The sequence below is a fragment of the Manis pentadactyla genome, chromosome 4 (genome assembly GCF_030020395.1).
Source record: "Manis pentadactyla isolate mManPen7 chromosome 4, mManPen7.hap1, whole genome shotgun sequence".
Classification (NCBI taxonomy): domain Eukaryota; kingdom Metazoa; phylum Chordata; class Mammalia; order Pholidota; family Manidae; genus Manis; species Manis pentadactyla.
Genome location: NC_080022.1, coordinates 6,756,642 through 6,766,376, shown reverse-complemented (window position 1 = coordinate 6,766,376; position 9,735 = coordinate 6,756,642). Strand labels below are relative to the sequence as shown.

The window sequence follows — 9,735 nt, the reverse complement described above, 5'->3', positions numbered from 1 at the left end:
GAATAAAACTAGCCTCTGAACAGGAAGTGATAAGAGCCACGGAGAAGATAAGGTAGGGAAGGGAATCAGATTTGGGGGGGATTCTTTTATATGTGGGCAGGGGCAGTTCTCTAAAAAGGTGACCTTTGAGCTGAGACCAAAGAAGGTGAGTGAGGGAGCCATGGGTATGTCCAGAAGAACAGAGACAGATGTGTGCAAAGGGCCTGAGGTACAGTGTGCCTGGTGTGTTCAAAAGGCAAGGGGAGAAAAAGATACATAGCTTAGCAAAGTGCAGAGCAGTGCATTCTAAACTTGGCATGTGCTCTCTCTCTCTCTCAATTTATATCTATTGTGTGACCTTGTGTAGCTTGACATATATTCCTATTTTTAAATGAACTCTGAAGGTTGCCTCTGGGAGAAGTGGGTGGCTGGGGACCGGTTGGAGAGACTTACCATAATCTTCTTGCATACCTTTTAAATTCCTGGCCATATGCATGTATTACTTATTTAAAAATAAATATGATTTAAAAGAAAGAAAGAAACAAGGAGGGGACTAGCGTGCCTGGAAAAGGGGGCAATTCTCGTGTGGAGGAGAGGTCGGTGTGTGATCGGGCAGTCTGCTGTAAGGAAATCGAGCTTCATCGCTGCTAGCTGTGTGACCTTGGGCAAGCTACCTAACCTCTCTGTGCCTCTGGTTCTCAGACCCTAGCCCACGTCTATTGTGAGGGGTATTAAGTGCTTCAGAGTAACCTGGCAAGAGACTCGGAGCGCCTGCTTTTCTTAAGATGCTGAGCTTCTCCATGTGAGATGGGAGCCACACACAGCTGAGGTGTGACTTGATCTGGAGATTATGCTTAACAGTCCTTCAGGCCGCTGTGTGAAGAGATGTGGGGGGAGAAGCAGAGACCCACATACAGAGGACCAGTTAAGAAGCCTCTGCATCCCTCTGGGTGAGAGGCTGGTGGCTGGGGCCAGCGGGAGAGTGAAGGTGCTGAATCTGCTTTGCAAGTGGGGCTGATAGGGTTTCCTAAAGGATCAGATCAGGGCTGTGAGGGGAAGAGAGGGCTCCAGGGACTTTGCCTCAGGGCCCGGGTGCTGAAGCCTGCAATGCGCAGGTGTGGGACGTGGAAGGCTCAAGATACTTGGTCCTTATCCACGTGGAGAAGGGAGTGGGCAGCTGGGTGTCTGGATCTGGGGTCCATGGAAAAGCCAGGACTGGGGACAGACACAGACGGCCTTGAAGCCCTACGCGGGGTGAGCTCAGGTAGGATGAGAGTGTGGGTGGAGTGAAGAAGACCCCAGGCCTGAGCCCTGGGGTCCACTAACTTTAGGGGCTGGGAGAGGACGGGGAGGAACCCGAGGGAGGAAGGATAAATTATCCCTCAAGTGTTTGTTGAGCACCTACCTTGTTCCAAGCACAGGGATAGGGGATGAAACACCCAGGCCTTCGGCTCAGCGAGCTTCCCAGCTGACGACGAGGCGGAGGAGCAAACTGCGGTCATCAGACCCGGCCACCAGCGCACGCAGGCCTGGTTTTTGGGCTGGAGCATGTTAACCTTAAAAATAAAGCTGTCAGTTATTTTACCAGCAAAATGGGTTTATTGGGGAACCGCAGAGAATTGCAACTCAGGACAAGCAAACTATGACGAAAGCCTGGCAAGCCCAGAGAACAAAGGGAGGAGGATCCCTTATACAGAAGGGAGCGTTTTGGGGTATTGTTCTAAGCAAAAAGGTCCGCAGGAGGAAACCGGGCGTACCGCGTGCTGTGCCTGCTCCTTGGCTGAGCCCTAACAATCGGACTGTTGCTGGGCTGTTGCTGAGGGAGGCGGAAACTCTTCCCTCCTCCTACCGGGGGGTAAAGTAGCCAAAATAGTGCAGTAGCCAAAACGTGCCCGTCATTCCTGCGGCGTCTGCAATTGACCAGGAGTGGTGGGTGAGAGCGCCCCCTGCAGGCCTCCCTCTGCCATGTCAGAGAGGCTTCTCTAACCAATTTTCACATTCAAACCCAGCAGAGTATCAAGAGAGGCAGTGGGACCCTTGAACTGAGTCTTAAAAAACAAGTGTTGCAAAGGGAGGAAGAATGTTTCGGAAGAACCCGCAAGAGTGGCATGAACTGAGAACTGCAGAGGTTGGGTGGGGGCCTGCGGAGCCCTGGGGACCCTGGTGGGTGGCGCGTGAGGAGCCTCATGTCTGGATTTGGTCCCAGCGCTGCGGCCACCACATCGGCCAGTGACAGCCCGCAGGGCAAATACTGCCCGCTGCTTGTTTTTGTACAGTCTGCAAGCTAAGAATGTTTTTCACGTTTTTAAATAGAGGAAGAAAGTCAAAAGAAAAATAATATTTTATGACATCTGAAGATGATATGGAATTAAAATTTCGGCGTCCATAAATACAATGTGAGTGGGACGAGCCATGCCATTCCTTCCATACGGAATTAGGCTGCCTTCCCTCGGCCATGGCAGCGTGGAGCAGGCTCGATGGGGGCGTGTGGCCTGCAGACTTACTCTGCTGACTATGCCCTTTAAAGGAAAACCGTGGAGCTCTGTGACACGGTGTGTTAGGCAGACACAGCAGCGGCTGAGATGGAAATGGGGGCCGTGCAGAGTTCCATTCTGCTGGGGGTGCCCTGCTCCAAAGTTGCCTCTTTCTGAGGGCAGAGACCATTTGGAACGTGATCTCCTCCTGCTTCTAGAATCTCACCAGTTCTTGTCCCAGCAGCAGAGTCGGCTGTCTCGAGGGAGCCAGTGGCCTCCAAGGGCTCCCCTCGACCTGGGCTGTGGGCCAGGGGGCCCTCCAGACTGTTCTCCCTGGCATGGTGCTGATGACGTCATTCCTCAAGAAGCTGCCCTTCCCTGCAGTGCTCCCCGTTTCCCTGGGAGAATGAGAGCAACCTTAGCCAGAATCAGGTTTCAGAGTTTTGTTTTTCCTTCAGAAACAAACTATTCATTCAAGGCAAGTGTATAATCTACTTTTCTGGAGCAGGGAGGCCACCGCTGGCTGCTCCATTGCAGGGACCCGTGTGGCTGCTGGAGTTCACCCCTGAAGGCTTGAGGACAGACAGAGCTGTCCAGCCAGGGAGTCCCACAGCTCCCCTCGGAGCCCCTCGGCCCACCTGACCTCTGACCTCAGAGTTGGCTGGATGAGCAGGGTGGGCCCCTGGCTCCCAGTGTAATTTTAGATGGAAAAATGTGACTGTGCCTGGCCAACAGAGCAGGAAAGGCATTTGCTCCCCAAGCGGCTGGCAGCTGGTGTAAGCTTGCCCAGAGACCCCCTGCATTAGCAGAGGCAGCCTGAACAGTGGCTCAGGGCTGGGACCTGGAGCCAGACCGCTGAGGTACAAGTGACTCTCTGCCACTAGTAGCTGTGTGACATTGGGCAGCTTACTCAGCCTCTCTGTGCCCCTGTTTCCCCAGTTTCTGTAAAATGTGGTAATAACAGTATCCATGTCATAAAGCTGTTACGAGAATTAATTGGCTTAGCATTTGTTTTTAGAACAATGCCCGGCACAGAATGTCCTGTAAATTCTTGTCCCATCAGGTAAACAAAGGAGGGCAATCCTCAGAGGGACCCTGGCTCTCTTGTTTTCACTTCACTGATGTGCTCTCCCAGCTGTTTTTCACTCTTTTTATTGTTTTTGAGTCCAGGGCAGGCACGACTTTAAATATTTGTGCTTTACGCATTACCTAGCACACCACCTGGCTCACAGTGTGGGCTCTGGATGAGAGTTTGGTGATGAATGATACACTCCCATCTTCACAAATTAATGGACTGTTCCTGCAAAAATGAATCCCTGAGAAGCAGCTTTTTTTATTACAATTTTTTATTAAGGTATTATTGATACAGACTCTTATGAAGGTTTCACATGAAAAACAATGTGGTTACTACATTCCCCCATATAATCGAGTCCCCCCCACCCATACCTCATTGCAGTCATTGTCCATCAGTGCCTGAGAAGCAACTTGTGAAGGTCATTTCCAAAACTTTCAAAGCTGGGTCTGGTGCTCTTCCGCCAGGGTGGGTGGGTCTGGTTGGGAACTTGTAGGGTTACTGAGTGACACCCTCAGGAGAGCATGGCAGGGTGGGAAGTGTAGATGCTTAGAAACAGAGGCAGGTGAAAGGCAAGCAGTCTCAGATGACAAGGCTTCCAACTAGCCTGGCCCTGTCCTGCTGACCCCAGGAGAGAAGCCAGGACTAGCTGATACTCAGCCAATTGTGGGTCCCCCCAGCACAGCCTGGAACAGCGGAGCCCATCTTGATTGAGTCATAGGATGGACTAGGTTGTTCTAATTCCAGGACTGGGTGTGTAGGCCCTCCAGGAATGTTAAACCTGATAACTGGCCTAGAAGCCCAGCAGCTCCATGAGGCACGGGGGATGCAGACAGACAGCTTTTGCTCCCTGACAAATAAATGGAGGGACTGGCAAGGGGAGGATGGTCATTTCCCACCCTGGGAACCATAACTAATTTTGACCCATCATCTGTGTCAAGGCATCTAGAAGTCTTCATCCTTTGGCTCAGGCACTCTTTGGGTAGCTGGTGCCCCAGCAGTCTGAGTCTCCCAGTTCAGCCCCATCCATCTGTTCATAGCTTCGCTGGCATCCAGAGGGACCTCCGGGAGCAAAGAAGAATATGCCTAGGAAGCTCCTTGCCCCGCCCCTGCCAAAGTACCTCCTGAGCACCTTTCTGCTCATGGGGACCCAGACAGTGAATCAAAGTGCACGGAGCCAGCTGGTGAGAGGTGGGCAGAGGCCTGACTTCAATGTTTTGGCTGGTCTGCAGATCAGAATCCCCCAGTGAGGAAGGGAGGTGATGGATGACCCCTTCTGACAGCTTCTGGGTGTTCATATTTAAAAGCATGTATGTGACCACTACCAGAAGCTTTAGAACAGGATATGGACAGTGTCTGAAGGTTTGCTCACCATCATTCTGGGCTGGGGGAGAGGTCTCTCTACTCTCTGTCATCAACAGTGGGTGTCAGAGGCCTCCATGTGAGCCACTGCTGGCAAGCGGGCCCCATCTTTCCCTGTCACTCCACTCAGGAAGGGAGCGGGGTTGGACTCCAGGGAGGGGAGGGCCCCACAGTCCAATCTCAGCCAAGGCAAAAACCAATTGCTGAAATCCTAGAAACTGCATCCTTAAAAAGAGGACAGAATGGAGCTGACATGGCCTGCTTGACGGCTGCTGGCATAAATCTAAACTTTATATCTTTGGGAAAACTTGGAAAATAAGCTCCCTTACAAAACAGTGTTCCAAAGCATGTTTTCATTCATTCATTCAACAGACAAGTATTGAGACCTTACAATGGCCCAAACATTGTGCTGGTCGGCAGTGAGCCAGGCACAGACTTGGCCCTAAGGGATCCCCACTTGGGTGTGTGAGGGGCGGAGAGGAGACATGGACAGATAATTAAAAACAATGTGTAGGCAAGTGTTGTGACCAAACCACACACAGGGCTGTGGGGAGCCCAGGGGACAGTCTTCCAGTCAGAGGAGAGGTGGGGCACTGAGTCAGGGAAGGCTTTTTGGAGGAGGTAATGCCTGAATTGAGTGATAATGGATGAGTAAGCATTTGGGGGTCAGGGTGGGGGTGATGAGAGCATTCTGGGCATAGGAGACAGCCAGAGTAGATACCCAAAGGCTGGAAAACACACTGTGTGTGTATGTGAATTATGTGGCCGGTGTATTAAATAAGAAGCAGGGGTGGGGGTGTCGAAGGATGAAGAGGGAGGGGGGGAGGCACTGGATCAGGAAGGCTGTGTGGTCCTTGCTGAGGAGTTGTATTTTATTCCATAGTGATGGGAACATGTGAAGGCAGGTGAGGGGAATGGAGTCACCTTTGGTTTCTTTTTGTTGTTTATTTACAGAAACCCAGTTCCAGCTAGCTTGAGCACAGTAAGTTGTTTTTAAAAATGAGAAATTCAGGGACAGCTGTGCCTTCAGGCTTTCAGGAAGAGCTGGATCCAGGTACTCGGACAACATTGGTAAGAACGGACCTCGGCCTATGTCTCTGCTTCCCTCCGAGTGGGCTTCATTCTCCTTTGGGAGCTCCCTGCATGGCGGCAAAGGTGGCTGCCCGAGATTCCAGTCTCCCATTCTGTAGAGAAGCAGACAGGGATGCTTGTTCTTGAAAAAGTTGAAAAAGTCCTGTGGTTGCTCCCATTGGCTGGAGTTGGGTTACAGGCCCATCCCTGAACCAATCAGGGTGGTTGATTTGCAAAGCTTGTGTCATGAGCTCACCCCTGCAAGCAGGGTTGGAGCAGCCATACGGACTGAGGGGAGGGGTGTGGGAAGGGGAAATGAGGTATGGGGCAGGTAAAAACACCGGATGTCCAGTCACACAGTGTATGACTCCATTGATATAAATGTCCAGAAGAGGTAAATTCAGAGAGACAGAACGCAGCTGGGTGGTTGCCAGGGGCTGGGAGGAGGGGGCAGGGTTTGGGGAGTGACTCTTTAGTGGGCAGTGGGTTTCCTTTTGGGCGATGAAAATGTTTTGGAACCAGAGAGAGGTGGTGATTACACAACACTAAAATGTGCTCACTTCCACCACTGAATTGTTCACCTTACATTGGTTAATTTTACATTATTTGAATCTCACCTCAATAAAAAACAAAAACACAGTAGGTGTCTACCGCCTAGGTATCCTGGGACCCTCCCTCGTCCCACGAGGCCGGCTAGCTGGTGTGACTCTCTCTTTCCATCCCTTCCTTCCTGCTTTCTCCCTCCTTAAACCACAAAGGGTCGGGGACCTGCAGCGGACTGCAAGCCAGAGATAACTGAGCGTGGTCACTGGCACAGCCTCTGCTCACTGCAGAGGCCACGGAAAGCTGGTGGCTGGTCCAGAAGCTGAGCTCATGTGTTTTCATGAGACCTGGTAGAGTGAGCTCCAGTGAGATGCCAAGGACATCTTGTCCATCACTGGGACCTGTTTTCCTCCTGGCTTTGGTGGTGGGAGGGTGCTGTACTTGGTACCGTGCAAGGCTGCAGCCCCCCCCCCGGCCGGGAGGACTTGGAGTGCTGGGTTTCCGTCGCTGCTTGGCACTGAGGGTGTGCACACACGACGCCCCCTGAGAAAGGGCTGGGCTTGGGGAAAAGCTGTTCATCCTGGCATTGTAAAGGGGAAAGAGGGTTTGGCCCACTCTCTGGGCCTTGCCAGACCCTCCATGCTGGTGTTGGGGCAGAGCCCGCAGTGGCCTTGGGGCTTCCTCAGAGAGCCTGAACTGGCTCCTTCAGGAACCAGAGTTCGAATCAAAACCCCTCCCTGGATTGCTTAGCCCAAGCTGGCTGTGGCGGGACAAGGACTTCTGGTTCTCTGCAGGCCTGGCGCTGGGCTTAGTGGGTGTGGACATGGAGACTGGTCCCTCTGGTGGGACTGTGCTCTCTGCTCCTACCTCGAGCTGAGATGGGCTGCTGTCCTGTGGGTCTGGGCCCCATGGGTGCTTCCGGGATTCTCACGATGTGGTCTTGGACCCTCCAGCACTGAGTTGTATGGGGTTCAAAGCCTCGTTACCAATGCAGATCCTGGCTCTCCACCCTGCCAGCTCCTCCACCCCGAACTGACTGGGTCAGAACTTCTAAGAGGATATAAGCTCCTTTCGGGGATTCGTCCACAACTGAAGTTAGAGAATAGCTGGAGTTTGGGAGCGTGATTTGCTTCTGAAGGCCAAGGACTTTCCTCCTGTTTCCCTTCCTGCTTGGATGAGCAGGGTAGGAATTCTTGCAGATGTCGGCTTCTGGCAGAGATAGGATGGCGGGCCCAAGGACCGCTTGGCATGGGTTTGAATCCTGACCCCACCACTTACCTTAGGGACTCTGAACCAAGCATTTCACTTCACTGGTCCCCACTTTCCTCATCCGTAAAAAGGGGATTCCGAATTCATGTCCGCCTAGACGCTCAGAATGTGACCTTATTTGGAAACAGGGTCTTTGCTGATATAGTTGGTTATGGATGTCCAGATTAGATCATCCTGGATTAGGGTGTACCCTAAATCTGGTGACCGGTATCTCTGCAAGAAGAAGAGAGACACACAAAGAGGAGAGAAGGCCTTGTGAAGACAAGGCAGAGGGTGGAGGGAAGGGATGCGGCCACTAACCAAAGAAGAGCTGAGCCCCTGGGAGCTGGAGGGGCCCCAAGGATCCTGCCCTAGAGCCTCCAGGAGTGTGGACCTGCCAACACTGTGATTTTCACTTAGGCCTCCTGAACTGTGGGTGGACTAATTACTGTTTAAAGCCACTCAGGGAAGCCAAAGAAAATAAATCACCCCCTCAAAGGACAGCTATCACCTAAAGCATTTAGTAGGTGCTCAACAAACTCCGCTTATTATCATGTGCTGTCAGTGGCCCCAAGAGGGTCACCATGGCAAAAGGAGCATCCCCGGGGTCCCAGCCCCTGCTGGTGCAGTGTCTTGCCCCACACCCACCTGGCTATGTGGTGCGGAGCCCTGGGCGGACAGAGCCGGGAGGGAGAGAAAAGAAGGAGGCGGCAGGGAAGGGCAGCCTCGGGCTGAGGACTGCGGATGAAGGCTCAGGCCCTAAAATCATGGTGTGCAGGCCAATCGCTGCACGCTGACACATCACGCCCAGGGGGAGGACAGCGTGACCTAATGCTGGTTGTCACACCCTCAGGGCCCCTCCCAGCACCGCCCAGTGCTTCAGCGTTGCTCAGAGGGAGCCGTCCCCACCCCACCCCTGCCCCAGTTTGTACACTCTCCCCCCTCTGCACACACAGCGGGACAAGCAGATCTTCTCAGCCAAGACTTCAGTGGAGGCTTATGGCTTGGATGCTTTTGGAACGGGCAACAGTTTCCACTTCCCCGAGGGCAGCGGAATCGTAAACCCTGGACTTCGCGCTGCACATCTGCTGCAGCCGCATGGGGAGAGGGTGCTGGCATGAGCTTGGAAGGGCTTGTTCCCAGGGCCAGAGTCCGTTCTCTCCTGCCTCCGTCTGTAAAGAGAATGGCTTACAGATGGGGAAACTGAGGCCCAGATGAGTTAAGGACTTACTATATACCTCCAAGTCAGAGAGCTTCTTGGCCAGAGAGCCAGGACTGGAATTGAGAATTTATCTTGGGCAAAGCTCTGTTTAACTTCCTGGACCAGAGTCCTCATCGGCTCAGCCGCCGCTGCAAATGTCAACTGCCCTGCTCCCAGGTCCTGGAGGTGCCTCCCAAGTCAGGGCATCATGACTCCTGGCTTCTAGAAACGGCTGTTTCTGTGCCCTTGCCTTTTGAAAGTGAACATGGCTCCTGACAGCAGTGATACTGGGTCTCTGAACTCCCTCTCTGCCCACTCTCTGTTTAGAGATGGAGAACATTTCCCCCAGGCTCTGAATCTGGGTTCTTGGCCACTATGTTGCCAGACCACTGTGAGCAAGAATTTTAGGGGACTCTATTGAGATGGGACATCGAGCCCTGAGGACAGGTCCCTGAGCATCCTGGGCCATGCAGCTTCTAACCTGTCCTCGGTCCTACCAGACAGCTGCAGGCTTTACTGCCCATGAGGCAATTTGGTGTATGGCTTTGACTGGAATCTGCAGCAAGGCGCAGGGCCACTGTGAGCTCCCCAAGGCTCCTGCTTATTTCTTTTACCATCATAACTTGAAGCCAATATTTAAGCATTACCAAGGCAACAGCCCAAATCTCAGCCCTTGGCCTCTATCCAGCCCCACATGGTGGAGATGAAGGCAGGAGGGGGAGCAAGGAAAATGAATCAGCCACCCCGCCGCCCCCCACCACCTGGGAAAACAGTGACCAAAAAAA

General features: G+C 52.8%; 1 long non-coding RNA gene across 1 annotated transcript; it reads right to left on the bottom strand.

Moving 5' to 3' along the window:
* Positions 1-3,790: 3,790 nt before the first annotated feature.
* Positions 3,791-8,475, bottom strand: LOC130683299 (uncharacterized). Its single transcript, XR_008996879.1, has 3 exons — positions 8,398-8,475; positions 7,780-7,983; positions 3,791-6,071 (listed from the first exon to the last, which is right to left on the bottom strand). It is a non-coding gene; the product is annotated as an uncharacterized LOC130683299 (long non-coding RNA).
* Positions 8,476-9,735: the final 1,260 nt, after the last annotated feature.